This window comes from Lissotriton helveticus, chromosome 8 (genome assembly GCF_964261635.1).
Source record: "Lissotriton helveticus chromosome 8, aLisHel1.1, whole genome shotgun sequence".
NCBI lineage: Eukaryota > Metazoa > Chordata > Amphibia > Caudata > Salamandridae > Lissotriton > Lissotriton helveticus.
The window spans coordinates 117,323,773-117,341,176 of NC_136069.1; the positions used below are offsets into that span (position 1 = coordinate 117,323,773).

The window sequence follows — 17,404 nt, forward strand, 5'->3', positions numbered from 1 at the left end:
AAAGAAACAACAAAGATAAGTACTTTTTGGAGCATTTAAGAACAGGCGCCCAACGCAAGCAAGACTTTAATATTTTAGGAACAGTTTCGTTTTCTTGAGCTGAGATTCTTTTTTGGATAATTCGATTTCAGGACATTATATGGGATGACAAAGAGAAGGGGAAAACATAATTACAAGAATGTATTGTAATTATTTGTGAAAACTGTGTTTTTGAATAGGTTTTAGCATAGTAGGTAGTCTCTTCCTTCTTTTGTGTTGGCAACAGGTTTGAACACAGAGGATTACAGAAAACCAAAATCAAACTCTGAATGAAATTAATTGCGAGTAAGTTTTTGGAAAAGAGAAGAGAATATACTCTATGTTTTTAAGGTGTGTTTCTAAAGGGTATTCTCTCCATTTTTAGTAAATCATTGCTTCAACCTTCAACTAAAGAACACCGAACAAGAACACAGACAACCTCTCTCCAATCCACAAGACAAAGAAATACTGGACGACGGTCTAGACAACTCTGATCGCAGGTAGGAGTTTAGTTAGGTTAAAGAGCAACTCGAGATCTGAATCAAGCTTAACTATAGGATTATTGTAGGAAGTTGTAAGTTGAGGTTAGATTACCAGTAAGAGACTCTACTTGTTGATTCGCAGGTTGACAGCAAGAATTCTTCTCACCACGTCCAGTACCGGCCCTCCTCCCAAATTTCTAGTTTTATTCTAGCTGTTATTTTAAGAATTCAGCAAGCCGAGGCTATCAAGCATGGTTGGCGTAGTCTTTTGTTTAAGAAGGGCTGTTTCTAGTGATTCTATTTTATTCATATCAAAAGATCCCATCAGTGACCACTGACTTTTCCGATCTTTCTTGGTATTTTTATGCCGTAGCTTACTGTAGGCTAATCCATACTTCGTAAACATGTCCTTATTAGGGGTTCCCTCCAGTGGAGCTGGATGATCTACCTCTAATAAACGGTCCGGGCTGAACCAACTACCAATCAGTGGGGAGAAGATAGGCATAACGTATAACGAATAAAAAGTATTTCAGACAATGGTGGACAAAGGTCCGCACTACCTATCCTTCGCTACTTGCAAAGACTAGAGAGAATATTCCTATTCTTCGTTATTTGCAAACAGGGAATATCTCAAGAGAACCAACAGAACCAAACAATCAGTGGGGAGAAGATAGGCGCAGCGTATTATCAGCCCTTACCGATATGGACAAAAAGTCTGCGCTACCTATCCTTCACTATCTGCAAAGGGAAAGAGAATATTCCTATTCTTCACCGTTTGTAGACAGAGAATGTCTCAAGAAGAATCAATGTCGCCTAACAACCGAGGTTAAGCGATTCAATCAATAAATATTTAACTAGTATTTTCAAACAATCAATCAAACAAAAAGAGTTGTGCTGCACGACCTTACCCGGACCGTATGGACGGTTTCTCGTCTTCCACTTCCAGCGCCCAATCGTCCTCTATTCTCCATTATTGCCGCGGCACTCCTGAGGGTCCCCAATCAGGACTGTAGATCACTCGAGAGAGGTCTGTTCGGAACCGGTGAAGTTAGGATAATCGGCCGCCAGATGAGGGTCTATCGGGCGTGAGCTCTTCCCGATCGTTGCAGTCGTTCACTCTGTCGTCAGGACCTCTCCCACTGGATCCACGTGTCGGTGATGGACCCCACATTTGGGTCGCCAATTGTGGAAAAGCAGCTACTTTGGGTTACCTTTTTTAACACTGCTTTGGCGTTAGTCGCCTCTAAACCACTCGACGATTATCAAAATAAAGAGGCAGACGCTGGAAATTGGAAAGCAGGAAACAGAGGTTAATTCACTCCGGAGCAGAACACGTCAGATCGGACAATCAGGGTATCTTCTCGGGGTGCTCTAACAACATCTCTGAGGCCTGGCCTCTTATACACAGGTTTATTGCTTTATTACATACAACACATTCTTGGTAATGCTTTGATGTTCGGAAAGACATCCTCGGAATCCCCGCTCCAGGCCCGTTCCCACACATATCTACAGTAGAAGTCCCCACCCCAATCTCAGCATGTGATGGCTATCGCACAGCTGGACATTCCGCTGGGAACAGGAATATGTGTGATCGGTCGGATCTTATGGTGCGAAGACGTTGATTAATCTCAGCCCCTTTGAAGAGAGGCGAGTTTCAATAAACTGCATCCGCAGGGCTAGTTGATGGCCTGGGATCAGCTCGGATAATCGGGCACAGGGAAAGGGGGTTATCAAAAGGCCGTCTGCGTTTTAGGAGTGAAAGGGTATGTGGGTTCCGCACGGGATGTGGCTCCGGGGCTGGGTTGCGCTGAGGCTGTTTTATGGCTTCGACAGATGCTTGGGGGAGTCAGCGCGCAGGGGATGATCGCAAGGCCGGGGAGACTTGCAAGCGATCGGCAATGTTACAAGAGTGGCCAGAGGTTTTAAAATGGCTGCCGTTTACGCGCTCGCAAAGGCCTATAATGGGACAAGATGGCGCTGGTAATGTTCACTCGGTGATCTAATATTCAACACAACAACACATGGTCGCTGTAGACAACTCTCTGGCACTTTAGGCAGCTGTAGTTTAGTAAAAGCACATAACATTTACCCAACGAGGTTGCACTTACTGATTAGCCAGTAGAAAGTACTCCAGTTGAGTAGAGTTATGGCACAAAACATTGGCGTCTTCTTGGATAAACATGAAGGGCAGGGTTCATTCTGGCACGATGGTCCTGTCACAAAAATTAAACCTCAACAGGAAGCACTTACAGATATCAATAAAGCAGGTGCCCTAGTTGAAGCTTAAATCCAGTGACGCATTCATCAGCCCAAAAAAAATTGTGAGCATTGAGGAGGCTGGGCAGGTGTGCTTTCTTCCCAAATCTACCCTCGAAAATCAGCTGTGATGCTGGATAGAGGCCTTTGCATCCTTGTCTTTCACGAGCGCAATCCCCGTGCTGTTCCTGTGACCAGGAGCTTCTTTCTCTCCATCTGCTGATCTGATCGGTCTCTGACCTTTTATACACACAAGAGGCATGTGAACTCGCATGGAATCCCTGCCCGTTTGGCCCCGCCCACACACTCGCGGTGTGCACCGTCTTCCCGCCATTTACCCACTATGATGGACAGGTCACTCAAGGCACCTCTGCGCCCTTCGGCGCGATTGCATAGTAACACACACATGGTCGTTGTAGACAACTCTCTGGCACTTTAGGCAGCTGTAGTGTAGTAAAAGTACTATACATTTACCCAACGAGGTAGCACTTACTGATTAGCCAGTAGAAAGTACTCCAGTTGACTAGAGGTATGGCACAAAACGGTGGCGTCTTCTTGAATAAATATGAAGGGCAGGGTTCATTCTGGCACAATGGTCCTGTCGCAAAAATTAAACCTTAACAGGAAGCACTTACAGATATCAATAAAGCACGTGCCCTAGTTGAAGCTTAAATTCAGTGACGCATTCATCAGCCCAAAAACAATCGTGAGCATTGTCGAGGCTGGGCAAGTGTGCCTTCTTCCCAAATCTACAGTCGAAAATCAGCTGTGATGCTGGATAGAGGCCTTTGCATCCTTGACTTTCAAGAGCGCAATCCCTGTGCTGTTCCTGTGACCAGGAGCTTCTTTCTCTTTATCTGCTGCTCTGATCGGTCTCTGACCTTTTATACACACAAGAGGCAAGTGAACTCTCATGGAAGCCCTGCCCGTTTGGCCCCGCCCACACACTCGCGGTGTGCACCGTCTTCCCGCCATTTACCCACTATGATGGACAGCTCACTCAAGGGACCCCTGCGCCCTGCGGCGCGATTGCATAGCAACACACACATGGTCGCTGGAACTAGTTGAAGCTCAATTCAGTGACGCATTCATCAGCCCAAAAACAATCGTGAGTGTTGTCGAGGCTGGGCAGGTGTGCTTTCTTCCCAAATCTACTGTTGTAGTGTAGTTCCTATTATCCCAATAGGCTCTGCGCATTGGAATAATACCTTCAATAGTATAGGCCTAGACCAGACGTTAACTAGGTCTTCTATTGTCGATATTAGACTTAAAGTTTTGGGTTTGCCAGCTAGCTCAGAGTTCACTAGAAACTTTCTCGAATAGGCAAGGAGGAGTTGAACCTCCCTGGATAGACAAGAAGGGATTTAGTTTCTGACAACCATAGAACATGACAACTTTGCTCTCCCCTAATCAAGAGTGTATCTCTAGAGTCGTGTGAAAACAAAAGACAACTTATTTTACTCAGTCAGTACGTGCATTCTTAGTTTCACCAGATTGTAGAGAAAAGGAAGAGACGGGCGTGTTCAATAAAAGATGGTATTTATTGATCAGTCTCTTTTCTCATACAAGAGAAATGGATCGATATTATTGCAATACTTATGGTTAAGTAAAGTGCATACATTAAAAGCAGAAGTATAAAATAATACTGTAAAAACATTTATATGGTTTCTAAGCCATATGAAGGTTTAAAATGAATAAAATAGATACATACACATATACATTTGACTAATCGTACTCAACTGGTGTTTCTAACTACGCCTACCCCAGTGTACCTGACCTAAGCCTAATACGTGGGCGGGAATAGAAAGTAGCAGTTTAAGTTAAGTTTGTTTTGCCAAGTGACTGACTCAAGAATTCTCTGCGAGGGGTTATTCATTTCTGTACCTGGAATTTAGGATGAATGAGGGATGGTATCTCTCGTCTCTGGTCTCGATATTCCAGGCTGCCTGCGAGGGCTACCCGGAAGCGCCGGAGCTGGATTTCTCGGCAGGAGAAAGGCAGCGTCTCGTTCTCAGCACGTCAGGGAGGCGGGGCTGCGCCAGCGGGGTCTGCTCTGCTCTGGGCTTCGGCAAGTCTGGCTGCTCCGATCTCGTCACCACCGTGTGTGTTTGCATAGGGCAATATCGGTAATATTTATACCTGTAAGGTGCCGAGATTGACGTAAGGATGGACATAGATACGTCAATAAGGATGTCATACGAGCTGGTCGTTAGCACATTCTTTTGCTGAAGTTCTCGGTGAAATCAAAACAATGGCCGCAGGGTTTTTCCCAGGTTGTCATAGGTTTGATTTGTTTTGAGAACTCCGTATGCCTTATCAGGGGCTGGAGGAATATCGCTTGTCTAATTAGATGGCAAGCGTTATGACCTAATCAGATAACACGTTCCTGTGCCGTAGTGTGGCTTAATCAGATAACGGTTTCTGCATCATGGGGGTTTTCTGCATCATGGGATGGCTGCTAGTTAACTTGTTAACCAGAATAGGGTCAGGAATAGGGGGATCGATACAGAACCTATAGGAATACATCACACCCACTCCACGCTAACTATGGACATATTTACAAATCTAGGCATAGTAAAACATACTGTAGAGTATTGTGTATACCTTACCACCCCAAAATACATAAATGCATTTTGAAATTATCTAATATACGGAAAAAACAGTCACATGTATTATATGCACTCAAGCTGTAGAATAATGCTAAAGTAATCACGCATATCTATACATTATCACTAATTCGTATATGAGAGTTTACACATGAAATGGCTCTTAATACAGAAAAAAGGTTCGAGACCATTCCAACACAGAATAAAATAATTATGAACATACCAGCGGGCAGCTAATGTCTATAAAGTATCTAAAAATAGAAATTTTAGTTCTCTAAGAATAGTTCTTACTTTAAGCAGAAGATAAGTGTCCCGAAAAATTCGTAAAAATATTTTGGGGCTGCTGAAAAAATTGCTGTCCGTGAACTGGAGGGAAATTGTTCATGTGACTTTATTATTAAAGTTGAAGGCCAAATTCAGGGTGTTGGGAACGCCGTGTGCTAGCTTGCTCAAAAGTCTCTATTTCTGCTCTGGTGAGAACATCATATCATTTAGACTGTCGAAAAAGCTGTCAACAGCTTCCTGGGAGAGTTCCACTAACTCGGAAAAAGGTGTAACCATGCATTCGTGCGCATGATTGTCTCCATTGACATTTTGATTAGTATTGCTGACAGAAGGTCGTACCTGATCGATGCTGCTTTCATCTTGAACTTCACTACCCCTCAATCGTAGTGGTGAAGTTTCCACGAATGCCGTCATCAGGATTGGTAGCCTTTGAGGGCAGCACAAAGCATGAGCCGTTATTGGACTCAACAATGTTTCTGCATCCATTGGCGCATCCGATTGTAGCGTCAGACAGGTGTCTAACACGCATTCTTCTCCGCATAGCAAGCACCTTAATACAGGTAAAACACATCGATGCCACATTGGTCGAAATGATAGAAACCAAGTCATGTTCAGGTCTCTAAGCCGGGATAGTCCCAGGATTTTTGATATCCGGTCCCGGTATCCAATGGCTCGGATTGTTTCTTCCCTTGTCGCAGGTGTTTTGTCTGTGACACGGTTTGCCATAACGAAATATTAGGACCAAGAATAGGATTCCTGCAATTAGTCCCAAAATGAGGGGAAGTCCGCCAAAAATCGAATGGACGAAATCTGGAAAAATACTCAGTATGGCTTTGAATGGTGTTAATGCCATTGAAAATACTGTCTTAAATACCTTTGAGACTCCACTGGTATCAGAAATATTTAAGATTTCATTCAGGATTTCTGCGAAATGTATGGGGGAATTAGTTGATAACAAAGAGTGAATCTCTGCAGTCGTCCTTGCGACTAGGAGATCATACGTTTCTTTTGATGACGTGAGCCTGGTCGGCATCTGTAGAAGCACTGTTTTCATTCTGCTTAAAGTATCTATTCGAATAGAAGTAATTTTCAAGTTAGGCCATGCCCTTGCCTCCCTGTCTGGAAAGGAGCTGGGGAACAATGAGCGTCCACAGCACTTGACCTTCGCAGTCGTAGTTACGAGATAAGGAGTCCCGGGCATAAGACTACAACATCTGCGATCCACAATTAGAACGTAACTCCCATTATAGAGTCTTTGAAAGAATGGTTCTATCTCTGTTGCATGTGCGCCTAGCTGGTGACATGAAAGGTTATATGAATTCCCTTCACAGGCTCCATGCAAACTAATTCCATTACACAGAAGTGTACCACTTAGTGACATTGCACAATTATTGCCACTAAGAAACACTTTCTGTCCTTTATTACTGACACATGCATGTGAATAGGGCAAGTTCCATGTTGTTTTAATGTACCCTTTTCCCAATTTTTCGTACATGCCAGCCTGTATATATTTTTGGCAGTATTGAAACCTGAAGGTTGAAATTGGAATATTAATTATCCCATGTATTATCCATTCACTGACAGGTCGTTCTGACATTGTCACTGGTAATCTCTCGAGTTTCTCAATGCTCAGGATTGTATAATCAGCACCCTTCTGTGCCATACTGATTTGTTTATCAGTAAGGTTAAAGATATTGAATAGTGACGTTGTGTTGATTAAACGCCAAGGCACATAGCCTGAACGCAGATTTTGTAACGTCCAGCCAAGCTGTACAATAGAACGCAATTGAGACTGACCGTGTTGTAACAACAGTAAGTCTTGCGATAATATGTCGATTGCTGAAGACACAATGCTGTCCAAAGAAAAAATTCTGGAGGACAGAGTCATTAACCCATTGTCCACTACAGAAAGTGATTTTTCCAAATTAATACGGTCTATTTCCAGTATACTTTCTGCTGTTTCAATTTGAGTCACCTTCCAGGCCTCGTTGTAAGCTGCATATACAGAGGCTGCTATGAAACGTTTTTGACACTGTTTGCGTGGTCCCATAATGAAATCACGCAAGTCAGCACCATCAGTAAGTAAAGTTAGGTGTTGCTTAATTTCTGCCAGTGTGGAAGTTTGTAGCCATTGAAGGCATAATTTGCCCACACTGTAGGTGGTTATTATCCCTGGGTGTTGTCTTTGGGAATATCTAGGGTCTGGCCTGGTCAATTTGAACCCCTGTGTTTTGTTCAGGAATCTGTCTTGACAGTTATTAGTATCTGTGGGCCAGATAAACCACTGTTTCCAATCAGGATGTGTTCTGTTTTGGTTTAATACATAGTTTACGTCTATCTCTTCATCTGTAGAGCCATTGCTGTTCATTGTTGACTTTGGAATAGACGGTTTATTTAAGTCTTTTATTTTGGCTAGGCCAAGACAGGTAGTTTGTTGAACAGTGTCATTCAAAAATATAATTTGTTCTGGGATCATGCAGGCTCTAAACAATGATTCTATACCTTGTACTTGCCATTCTTTTGTACCCCAAACACTTTTTACTTCAACATTTTTGTCCCAATAATCAAAACCAAAAGTATTCATTTGTTCAAAGAATGAGTCTGAATATATCAATTTCGTGTTTGTTATCATGGTCTTTGTCCCTGTCTTATTTGACAATTTGAAATAAAATGTTTCAGCATTACTTGTGTTAAAACCTGAAAAGTATGAATATTTGTCATAAAAGGTTCTTGAGCTTCCTTTTGGAGGGGTTGCACAATGTTCCCATTGATTATAATTTAAAACATTTCTAGGTTGTGCAGATCTATGTAGAAAATGGTTACCATAGTGGTTGTAGCAGTACATACTATCATAATTTGTCGAACCCTGCAAATAATCATGTTTGGTAAATTTAGCAGACATCACTAGGTCAGACATCATATTATTTATACTTTCAAAGTCCCAATCATCAGCAAATGAGCTTGGTTTTACAAAGTCACTCAATGAGATCTTGATTTGGTGTGGATATTTCAGGATTTCAACCGGACCATAAATTTCGTAGTCAGTGTTGTCCCATGCTACCCCACCCGGTATAGGATTGGCTGTGAAGTTGACTGAAGAAAGTTCTCTTTTCTCGACGTGTGAAGATGTGTGTGGTTTGAGGATCAAGTTGATTTTCTGACTTGCTGTGTCCATTTTAGCATATTTTCCCTCAATGAAGCGTCCCAAAGTTAGTACCATGATGAGCCAAAGTATGAGGATAAATGCACCAAAACCCACCCAAAATTCAATCCATGGAGAAATCAGATATGTTTCTTTCAGTTGTTTCAAAAGTTCTTTAGCTTTATCTTTAAAGGTTTTTGTTGATGGCTGTGTTTTTGATTCACTGAAGCCTTCAGAGGAATCATCGAAGTTTATGAAGTAGCCGGATGCAGTTCTGTCAATTGTTCCAATTGCTTCAGGATTACTGTTTCTTGCATATTCGTTTGTTACTTCATTGTAGGTTGGTGTGTCTCTGCTAAATGTTTTTATTTGGGTTTTCAGAGGTTTAAGTTCCATTGCATTGTTGCATAGTCCTTGTTGTTCTTCTGTAGGCGTTTCGAATGTGATTAGCCTCTTAGTTAGGACCTCTGTATTGGTAGCAAACCTTCGTGTTCTGCTACTTATGGGGAGTCCACTTGGCCTACTATTTGTTATCGGCCACATGATTGTGGTTTTACCAGGTCGGTGGATACAACTCGGTTCTCCTTTTTACCAGCAAGCGGCGGTAGTACAACTGATCTTGTCCCGTTGATAGACAAGACAGGAACTGCTTTTCTGTAAGAAGGCCCAAATTCCTTCTTTACCGCGATCTTTTCTCTGACTAGATCCCCGACTTTTGGAATCCAGACAGGTCTTGCTGGGACAGGTGGTGGTTCTTCAGTGGGTGTTGGCTGTTGTTTCAACTTTATGTTGCTCAGGTCTTTTCTTGTTTCGTTTAAGTCCTGTAATCTAGCCAAACGGTCTTTGATATCAAAGCTTTTTTTCCTTCACCACTGAAGTCTGACTGTCGAGATCTAAGACTAACATCCTAGTTCCAAACAATATTTCGTACGGACTGAATCCCTTTAGAGAATTTTTTGGCAGGTTATTTAGACTACGTTGGACACTTATTAGATGTTTGACCCGCCCAGCTCCCGAACCTAATATCCTTTCCGTTATAGATTGCTTTCTGCCTTGGTTTTTTCTTTACACCATCCCGTATCCCTCAGGAAGGAAGTGAGAAGAATCCCGCTATGCTATGCTCATTTGGCCATGTTTCCCTACAGGCTCAAGGGCTTAAGTGAAAACATTGGTCAAACGTAGCATGCTCCTAGCGTATATGCCATTTAGACTCGCAAATCTTTGTATAACAGTCCAGACGTCAGCCGAGTGCTGGAGATCTACATTATAAGTGGAAACTAGCCTGTATATGTTAATTGGACGCTTTGTTTTTGACTGTTTGTTCTTTCTGGAGTGAAACGCCACGGTAGTTTACCGTTTCTCTCGCCACTGCGATCCCTGTTGCAGTTCGGGCATTTTTTTACAAAAATGTGATGCTGCAGGCTCATGCCTGGCCACCAGTACACTGATTGTAATTCTTCCAGAGAATCCTTTAGTTTGAGGTGTGAGAGACCCTCACCCATATGTGCGTCTGCAATTAACAACGTTCTCCTGTCCATGTTTGGAATTACTCTATCCCCCACTCCAGGGATTCGAGCAAAAGGGACGGAGTTTACATCAATTATGTATGTATAATTGAGTGGATAGTTGATCGGTAGCGCTGAGCAGTCGCCTTTTGATGACGTTTTCACCGCCAGCACTGTTTCACCGTCAATGTATTTTATTGTACGCTTTTTTCTGACTACGGAAGCCGATTTAGTTGCTGCCGCTGTGGCTGTCTCAGCCAATGAATTCCCTGCAACGTGAACGCCATCACGCTGATGACTCAGTGTATGTATCACGTTGGTAGTTCTTTTTGTAACAGAACTATTTGTTCCCAAAGCAGTTTTTGCTTTATTGTTGCACCTGTGTCATCTTTCTAACCGTTTTGAATCCATGTCTGCAAATCGTTGTTATATGATTTGACGCAGTAATATGAATCGGACACTATAAGTGTCGGGAATTCGCGATCCGCATTATCTAGCGCCATTTTCAATGCTAATATTTCAGTCTGTTGTTCTGAATTAGTTTCTACTGAGTGTGTTTTTATTAGCAGAGGTCTCAGTATACCTCCACGCCACACTTCTTTTGTAATCTCACATGTGGGGTTGTATGCTTGTTCTCCCCAAACGGAGGGTTGAGCATGTCAGTCTGTATAGATTACACAGGCGTACTGTCGTAAGGGCAGAATGTCGATTGGCAGAGGAAATGTTCTTTCATATTCTAGATTTTTTAATTCCTTTAATTCTGGATCAAAATAGTAGTATACTTTGTCTGTAGTAATTGAATTCACCCATTGTATCCATTCCGGATTCAATGCTGTTGTTGGTAAATTACACGGTGTTGTTAATGCCTCAAAGGCTGATTCTGCTGTTCTGACTGTGATATGTCTACCGTCAGCTTTATCTTTTTCTCTAGCTATTGCGGTTTGAACTGCATGAACAATGTTTTCTTTACTACTGAACTTCTTTCAGCTTCTGTGTACAAGTGTGATTTGAATGCAATTGGTACCTTTTCTCCCTCATTAGTGGTCAGGTATGTGAATCCGCCTCTTCCTGGGATGACTCGAATCACAAGATTGCGTGTGTTATCACGTGTTTCTAATTTTGTTTTAATTAACATGTCTGTTTGTAAGGATCTCAGAATTTCTGTGTGTATTTGAGTCCAATTGGTTCTTTTAAAATCTGGTTTTATTAGATCATAAAGGGGTTTGACCCTTTCTGCGTAATTTGCAATGTATGTTCTTCCGAAATTTAGGAAGCCTAGAATTGACTGTAGGTTTTTTAGTGTTCTAGGTGCTTGGAGTATTGCACATTTCTCTAGGAAATTGTCAGCCAGGCTTTTGCCTTCACTTGATAATTCATATCCTAAGAACAGGACTGTCATATGGGCAATTCTGGATTTTTTAAAGTTGAATTTGTAACCCTCTGCTGCGAACCCAAGTATTATGGTGTTCACTCTCTTCAAGTGAGTATCCAAGTCATCATCTGTTAGGTATATGTCGTCGACATAAGATAATGCTTCGTCATCATATGTTTGTAGTAGTTCTGTTACTCTCGCTGAGAATACCCCTGGGCTGTTCTTGTACCCCTGGGCTAACCGACAGAATTGTTTTTGAGTGCCATTTATTGAGAACGCAGACAAATATCTGCTCTCTGGTGCTATGTTTTGACAAAAGAATCCATTAGAGATGTCTAATGTTGTTTTGTATTTTTTGCGCACTATGTTATTCATTAGTGCAGCACTATGCGAGTTTTGCACTGCAAAAGTTTTGCAACATGAGTTAAGGTGTCTGTAATCCAAAACTAGACGATATGAATTGTCTGGTTTGGAGACCGGAAACAAAGGGTTGTTCATTTGTGAGGTGCAAGTTTCAATCACCCCCTGGTATTCTAATTGATCTAGGATTTCTTTTACCTGTTTTTTAGCTTCTTGCTTAATTGGGTACTGTCTTTGTGCAGTAGGTTGTGATTTTAACTGGATTTTGTGAGGAGGAGAGTCCTCATCCCATCCTACGTGATTTTTATATAAAGCAGGAGCTTGAGCTACTGCCCACTTTCTAGCAAGTGTGTATTTTTTATGAATTGGGATATGATTTGAGAAGGCAGGCATAATTATTTCTTCGCCATGAGGGCAGTCCCTGACAAACTCTGGTGGCCAGTCTTTTTCAGCTAGAAGGATGTCATAGCCCTTGGAGAGATTATCCCAAAATAGTCCCCTTATTTTTCTAGTCTTATCCCCTTCTATACGTAAAGTTATTTCATATATTTTGTGAGGTTTGCTAACTCTGGTGTCTGCAGTTTCCACTTGAAGTTATTCATTCGTGTCCACTGTCTCCAGATGATTCATAAGGACTTTGCGAGCTATGCTCACTTCTGCTGCGCTGTCTAGCATTGTCTGAGCCCATTCTCCGTTTTTCAGTTGTGTCCTCAGTATTCTCGGCATTGTTAACTATTTTAATGCTGGCTACCGTCTTTTTTGGAAATTGTAATTTCTTTTTTAGATGAGCAGGTTCCTTGTCTTTAGACTTGCTGTGCTCTTCTCTTTGTTCTGATCGTCCTCTTCTTTCCGATTTCTGCGAGGAAGTCTGAAAAGATTGAGAGGGGCGTGTATCAATTTCTTGATATCTATCAGGCTTCTTTATATTATCCCTATTTCTAAGGTTATATCTTTTCCCAGAGGGATCACTTTGGGGTGACCTGTGTCTTTGGTTCGGAGATCTTTCTCTCCGCCGAGGAGACCTTCCTCTGGACTGGAATTTCTTTTCTTTAGGATTGGATTGTTTGTTTCCATCCCAGCTCTTTTTTTGTGATGTTGAATTTTTATTAAAAAATATTTTTTCAGGACTTTCAATCAGTTGTGGTTTTACTGGTATTCCACCTAAACTATCTCTGCCTAGTACCTCATAGGATTTTTCTATAATTCTGGCAATTTCAGCTGGTTGTTCTGCTATATCTATCTCTTTTAACCTCTGGCGGATCGCCACGTTTGCTGCTTCTCCCTTTATGTTGGCTAATAATATAGCCGAGACCTGCTTGAAGTCTTTCAGTAATTTCATACCAAGAGTTAAAGCGGGTTCTGGACCGTATTCATCTTGAATTTGTTTTAGCACATCTGGTATTACCGAGATGGATGGAACACCATGCGTTTTTGTGTAAATTGAAGCAAAGACTGTACCCCAAGTGTCACAGTCCTCCACGTGTGGTGCGATTCCCATTGGAAGACAGATAGTCAGAATCCTGTGTTTCTCTAATGGGGTGGTGTCTGGAAACACCGCCTCTATTTGGGTGATTTTTTGTGCTAGCCAGAATGGTATTTGTTCCCGTTTAGCTGGTACTTTACCTAGGCAGGACTGTATGTTCTGTGGTGTAATTTTATTTGTGTTCCCCTGATGAGGGGTCAGCTGTGGAATTTTAATTGCTGGTTGGATTGTTGAAGTCCGCATCACATATTGGACTAATTGTCTATGTACTTTTATTAATTGTTTTAGTTGTACTAAAAGATCTACTGCAGACATTCTTTCGATGTCTGGATGTGGTGTGTATCCGGCTAGGACCGGCCACGTTGCTCCTGGTCTACCTAAAGGACCGAGCCTGGTGTGGTGATTATTGTGTTTTAGGGCGCCATTAAATAAGAGCAGGTGCTCTTGAAATTTAAGTGGTACTTCCACCTCCTCGAAAGGAGTGTACTCTTCAGGAGGTTCCTCTGTTTTGTAATAGTGGAAGACCTTTGTTACAGAATTTGCTGCTGGAAAGTGTATCCATGTATAGAATACCTCTGTCTGCCGATATTCGTGTGCCTCTATTACGAATATGACTGTGCCACCTCTAGGTGTCAGTCCATTTTCTATAAGTTTTAAGGTTATAGATTTCCTTGTGTTGACCGGGATGATTATTATACCCGGGTCTGCTTCTTGCAGTGCATTATCAGCTGCTACGAGTTCAGCAGTTATTCTAGCTGCCTCTCTATCTCCTTCACTGTCTGACATTGTACTGTCCAGAAGGTTCTTCCGTTTGTTTGCAGATCAGGTTTCTTATGGAAACAAAGATTAGATGCACAATATTTTGGAACAGTGTATCCTTCAACGTTGACTAAACCAAGAACCATACATAGGAGTTTCCTCCTGCGAGGTCTGGCGGATATGACCTTTCACCCACTCCAGACGTCTTTGGAGTATTATGGGAAAAAGGGGTCTGAGTGAAAAAGCACGACTGAGTTACTCTAATGTCTTGCGTTAGTTTTATCGCCTTTCCAAACGTTGGGCGCCATGTAGTGTAGTTCCTATTATCCCAATAGGCTCTGCGCATTGGAATAATACCTTCAATAGTATAGGCCTAGACCAGACGTTAACTAGGTCTTCTATTGTCGATATTAGACTTAAAGTTTTGGGTTTGCCAGCTAGCTCAGAGTTCACTAGAAACTTTCTCGAATAGGCAAGGAGGAGTTGAACCTCCCTGGATAGACAAGAAGGGATTTAGTTTCTGACAACCATAGAACATGACAACTTTGCTCTCCCCTAATCAAGAGTGTATCTCTAGAGTCGTGTGAAAACAAAAGACAACTTATTTTACTCAGTCAGTACGTGCATTCTTAGTTTCACCAGATTGTAGAGAAAAGGAAGAGACGGGCGTGTTCAATAAAAGATGGTATTTATTGATCAGTCTCTTTTCTCATACAAGAGAAATGGATCGATATTATTGCAATACTTATGGTTAAGTAAAGTGCATACATTAAAAGCAGAAGTATAAAATAATACTGTAAAAACATTTATATGGTTTCTAAGCCATATGAAGGTTTAAAATGAATAAAATAGATACATACACATATACATTTGACTAATCGTACTCAACTGGTGTTTCTAACTACGCCTACCCCAGTGTACCTGACCTAAGCCTAATACGTGGGCGGGAATAGAAAGTAGCAGTTTAAGTTAAGTTTGTTTTGCCAAGTGACTGACTCAAGAATTCTCTGCGAGGGGTTATTCAGTTCTGTACCTGGAATTTAGGATGAATGAGGGATGGTATCTCTCGTCTCGATATTCCAGGCTGCCTGCGAGGGCTACCCGGAAGCGCCGGAGCTGGATTTCTCGGCAGGAGAAAGGCAGCGTCTCGTTCTCAGCGCGTCAGGGAGGCGGGGCTGCGCCAGTGGGGTCTGCTCTGCTCTGGGCTTCGGCAAGTCTGGCTGCTCCGATCTCGTCACCACCGCGTGTGTTTGCATAGGGCAATATCGGTAATATTTATACCTGTAAGGTGCCGAGATTGACGTAAGGATGGACATAGATACGTCAATAAGGATGTCATACGAGCTGGTTGTTAGCACATTCTTTTGCTGAAGTTCTCGGTGAAATCAAAACAATGGCCGCAGGGTTTTTCCCAGGTTGTCATAGGTTTAATTTGTTTTGAGAACTCCGTATGCCTTATCAGGGGCTGGAGGAATATCGCTTGTCTAATTAGATGGCAAGCGTTATGACCTAATCAGATAACACGTTCCTGTGCCGTAGTGTGGCTTAATCAGATAACGGTTTCTGCATCATGGGGGTTTTCTGCATCATGGAATGGCTGCTAGTTAACTTGTTAACCAGAATAGGGTCAGGAATAGGGGGATCGATACAGAACCTATAGGAATACATCACACTGTCGAAAATCAGCTGTGATGCTGGCTAGAGGCCTTTGCATCCTTGACTTTCACGAGCGCAATACCCGTGCTATTCCTGTGACCAGGAGCTTCTTTCTCTTCATCTGCTGCTCTGATCGGTCTCTGACCTTTTATACACGCAAGAGGCATGTGAACTCGCATGGAAGCCCTGCCCGTTTGGCCCCGCCCACACACTCGAGGTGTGCACCGTCTTCCCGCCATTTACCCACTATGATGGACAACTCACTCAAGTGACCCCTGCGCCTTGCGGCGCGATTGCATAGTAACACACACATGGTCGCTGTATACAACTCTGGCACTTTAGGCAGCTGTAGTAAAAGCACTATACCTTTACCCAACGAGGTAGCACTTACTGATTAGCCAGTAGAAAGTACTCCAGTTGAGAAGAGGTATGGCACAAAACGATGGCGTCTTAATTAATAAATATGAAGGGCAGGGTTCATTCTGGCACGATGGTCCTGTCACAAAAATTAAACCTCAACAGGAAGCACTTAGAGATATTATTAAAGCAGGTGCCCTAGTTGAAGCTTAAATTCAGTGACGCATTCATCAGCTCAAAAACAATCGTGAGCGTTGAGGAAGCTGGGCAGGTGTGCTTTCTTCCCAAATCTACAGTCGAAAATCAGCTGTGATGCTGGATAGAGGCCTTTGCATCCTTGACTTTCACGAGCGCAATCCTGAAGGACTGGACTTTTAACAGTACCAGCGGTGCCAGGGAACAACACCTATAACCTTCATGGGATACCTGTTTCGAATGCACAAACTACAGAGACACGGGACACTTCCTTCGGCGTCAAAGATCAGCTTTTATTACTGCAGGGAAACAAGAGTCATAAGAAGTACATGGAGTAGTTCTGCGAGTCTGCTTCAAATTGTGTTTGTAGGTCGCTCTCTATTATACAGAATGTTGCCATTGCATAACATGTGGACAAAAGATTACAATCCGGTTCCCACAGTAAACTTCAAAGAGGTCGCTTTCATGTGTTCAGAATCCCGGAACATAATTACAATAGCAATGCCGGTTCCCAACTGTAAAAGTACATCTTCCCACCATTAGGCATACCTATTTAGAGTTGTAAATGACAAAGGAGAAGAGACAAGAGCAGCTGCAAGGAAGTCAGACACGTGTAGAGAAAAGAGTGTGGGGGTGATATCGGAAACATGATCGTAGGATCAAAGAGTTGGATCCATCGCCTGCAAGGCTGTCACAATAAGCCGGCACAACCAGATTACCCTCAAGCTGGGCCATCTGCCTTCGCTGTGTCATTCCTCCGGCCATAAAGACGCATGAAAGGAATATGCGTCTTCCGCAAGGCTTGGGAACTAGAGGGTCAGGGGGCGAACAGTGATCTGCTCGCTGACTACGTGAGGGCAAGAAACAAAATGGATGCCGTATCTAAAATGGAACCCGAGGGTTCAGATGAAGAACGCGTAATATTAGA

The 17,404-nt window shown here is 42.6% G+C and overlaps 1 long non-coding RNA gene across 1 annotated transcript in view; it reads left to right on the forward strand.

Moving 5' to 3' along the window:
* Window positions 1–480: 480 nt before the first annotated feature.
* Window positions 481–17,404, forward strand: part of LOC144771505 (uncharacterized) — a 150,699-nt gene continuing 133,775 nt past the window's right edge. The window contains exon 1 of the long non-coding RNA XR_013599314.1: window positions 481–518. This is a non-coding gene — a long non-coding RNA (uncharacterized LOC144771505). The remainder of the gene's footprint in view (window positions 519–17,404) is intronic.